Below are 4,042 nucleotides of genomic sequence, written 5' to 3'. Positions count from 1 at the left end.
AGACCCATGCTTACGAGCTGCAGCTTCAGAAACTTTGCAAATAAATAAATCCGACCTTTATGGCCAACCTTACTACCTTATTAGCAAAGCTTTACCTGCCAAACACTTTACTCTCTTGCTTGAATTAAAGAACAACTCATCCTCTTTTATACTGTTCCCCAGTGTTAAGCCTACCGTAAAGCTATAAAGATAAAGCAACACTTTCTCAGAATCAAGCAAAACTAAGAGTTTAAGAGAAAAAAAAACTGAATCAAGCAAAATTAATTTAATTTCAAAAATAAAACTATAAGTTGACTCTACCAACAGGCTTTCATGATTCTGTTTAGATATGCAAGTATAAGCCATCATAGCTTATTTTATTAACACGCTAATTTGATATGAAAATCAATGGAGGCTGAGTTAACTTTGTAGGAAAACCTACCGTCCATGAGCTGTGTTTTATTTGTTAACTTCATATTTCTCATTTCCTAAAACATTTATTTCCCTCTCATATTAACAGTGTGGATCATTGAGACAGCGTGGTGTCCAGAGTCTTATCCCGTTTTCCCACTTCCTCTGAGGGGACAGCACGGAGGGGGGGCATGAAGAAAGAACTGCACCAGCTTCATCCACACTGGCGTTACTGTTATCACTGGCTCAGTGTCATTTCATTTGACCAAATGTCTTTGTTTTATGTCCTTTTATTTAAAACATTCTTTGAGACTTAATCTTCTGGTTCAAATTTCAATAAATGTAATTTGTATAATCACTCTTTTGTCTTTATTCTACATGAACATGTTAGAGATTCCATTCAAATCTGTTGATTATTCAGATCTTCCTCAGGCTAGGAATAGTATGTTGAGTTTGTAATGCTAAATGTATATCGTTTTCTCACAGGATGTAGAATGAGACAACACAGTTTGTATCCATTGTGTATGGATGCCTCAGCTCTTCAGACCAACATAGTGAGATGTGAGCATGTTCCTAATTGTGTTGGTATGCAGCCTAGGTCTGGTCTGTTTAATAAAGCAAATCTGCCACTTTTATATTGTAGAATTTGTTAAATTAAAGCAGTCTTTAATTGTTTGTCCTAAACATAGCAATATGCTTTTGAAATGTAACATGTCTTTCAAAAAATAACAGTATACAGTTTATATTGTGTATCACCTTTAGCTTGAAAATACATAGATGTGTTTTTTTAATCTATAAAATAAATAAATAAATAGACAGACTGACACTTTATCAATCCCAAATTGGGAAATTATTTAACAGCAGCAGTGTGTTCAGGTATATTTAAAGTTGGAATAAAGTATAAACTACACAACACAAGTCTAATGCACAGCAATCCATAAAATAAGTCCGATATGTTCATGAAACTCCCCAGGAGACACCGACACTAACGTGGCCGAGTGGACTCCGGAGTTTGCTGCATGAGTTGCACTGTATGATCTGTGGTGTAGTGGGCTGTCACTCAAAAACTGGGTAGCCAATGGGGACGCACCCCTGAAAGTCCCGCCCACCTGGGACGTTTGTGTCAAAATCGAAAACAAAAAATGAAGGAGCACAAACGAGAAGAGCTGCAGCGAGAGCAAAAGTCTGATCATTGAGAAAGAAGCAAAGAGAAAGTGAAAGTAACTCAAAAGTAATATAAAAGTAGTGTAACTCATTACATTTCAGAGACAGTCATATTGTAATGTAACTTATTACTTAAAAAAGACACTAATATGTAATGTATTACATTTTGGAAGTGACTTGCCCAACACTGATAATAGGTGTTTTAATGTACCTTGTTTTGCTACATAGCGCCGCAAGAACAGTTTCTCTTGTATTCAGAAGGATTATGTTAGCATAGCCTACGAAGCCTGTCTGACTAATCACTAACAAGATTTCGAGCCAACAAAAAGAAAAATACTTGTTTTGAAAATGCATTACATATTATAATACCAGCAGATTGTTTGTTCCAAATGCAAACCAGTTTTCGGGGCAGAGAGAAAGCACTGCTGCAGTGGAAACATGAGGCAGGGACCGGCTCGGAGCCAACCCAGGAACCGGTGGAAAAGGGCTAAGTGTCAACAATATATAACAAATTAGAGGGCCCTTAATCTCCACAGCATGTCAAAGTGTCCTTACTCTAAATGCTCCCATAGGCATGTCTGTTGAAGTGTCTGTAAGTTGCTGCACCGCTCTAACTATTTCCCCCGATGGGTTTTATCTGATCTGCATTATGTTCTACATTACTTTCTGGCCTTTCATCTCGACCAGCAGCCATTCATATTTGTTTTTGGAATATGTTTACCTTTTTCTATTTCTATGCCATGGACTGTAATTTTCATCTAATTTCCCAAAGGATATTTACAGGTTCGTGAAATGTTATCCTTTTACTGGTAACTCATTATTTTCTTTCTATTCCAGTATCTCCATGTCTCTCAGTGGGACTGTGCTGCTCACTTCCCTGGAAAAGATGGTGAGAAGGGAAGTTAGTGGGAGTGGGTAGCATTGGATTTAAGTATCCCACTCCTTTCACTCTGCGAGAGAGTCTATAAAAGAGGCAGTGAGGCATGCTGAAGGGCAGGGAGTGATCTGCTGCTTCTTCTACCTGAGAGGAAACACACACACACACACACCATCCCATGGGCTGTCAAGTGCAGCTGAGAGAGGCTGTGAGTGGGGGGATCACAATGGGCCCCTGGGGATACAGGGTGACCCCGAGGAGTCTATAATTCTGAAAGGGGTTAGTCTATCATTCACAACTCTCTGAACAGATTCACAGGGGCAAGACAGGCAATTCATTATCACTGAGCAAAGGTGGGGGAGGAGGGAGGAGGTGAGAGGAAAAATGGAAGGAGGACTAAGGGGGTGGAGGAAGAGAGGGAAGAAAAGAAAAGGAACAGTAAATAAACGTCCAGAGTGAATTCAAACAGGAAAATAAGTTTTAATTTCTACTTTAACAACAACAACAACAAAAACAAAGCAACAGACAATACAGAGAACAAAGGGTCATGCTACTTTGGCTTTTAACCTTGTGAGGTCACTAGGAGCAACACTGCTGCAGCAGTTTCAGTATCTGTGGAATTATACTTTTCCTGTATCTAATTTTTTCCCGATGTCCAACTTGAAGATTTATAGATGCACCAACAGGCAGTCAGCTCACATTTTATAGCAGAAGAATAACTGTTTCCAGCCAGGCTATGCTCTGAGTCTGTTCTTGGGAACAGTGGTTTTCTGAGCGAAATGGTAATGGCAGCCAGGGCCGTATCCAGGATTTCCTAAATACCGAGGTCCAACATGATTTTTGGGATTTTCATGATCTAGTTATGTGCTTTTTCAGTCCTGTGGGGGGTCACACATTGGGTAATATATTGATTTCAAATCATGTCAGTGGGCTGACAATGTCAGCATCAATTATTTTTGAAAGTGTAATACATAAGAATCAGTTGATTGTTACTATTAATGATCTGGACATGCAGAAGAGCTAAAATGATCACAACACATTGTTAACATTCATTTCCACGTCTCTCTCCTTTCCATAACCTGCAGCCTCTCTTCCATCGTCTTTAGTCTCTCTGTCTTCTTCCTGTTCATTACTCTCTCTGTCCTCTCCTCTCTCTCTTTGTTCAATCTCTCCCTCGTTGTTCACTTTTTGCTCCTCCTCACTTGTCTTTCCTGCCAGTGAATTAAAAGCAATTCAGCTTTTTAGTTAATTTCACTTGTTTGTTTGCATTCTTTTTTTACTTTAAATCTGTTTTGTTTGATTCTCAAAAGAGAACAAAGATGTAAGCAAATGGTGTTTTATACTATTGTATGTTATTATGACATAACTGCAATAGATGTATGTTGTTTTACAAGAATGCCTATTGTAAATGAAGACTATTGTTATAGATAGATAGATGGATATATGTATAGTTATAGATAAATAGATGGGGTTATTAAGCCTACATTCTTTTGTGTGACTGTACCTGCAGTTCCTCCCTGACTTCCATCACTTTCTCTCTCTCTCTCTCTCTCTCTCTCTCTCTCTCTCTCTTCATCTCTCTCCTCTCATCTCTCTCTCTCTCTCTCTCTC

This window comes from Gymnodraco acuticeps, unplaced genomic scaffold (assembly GCF_902827175.1).
Source record: "Gymnodraco acuticeps unplaced genomic scaffold, fGymAcu1.1, whole genome shotgun sequence".
Lineage (NCBI taxonomy): Eukaryota > Metazoa > Chordata > Actinopteri > Perciformes > Bathydraconidae > Gymnodraco > Gymnodraco acuticeps.
Note: the sequence above shows the minus strand (reverse complement) of the source record.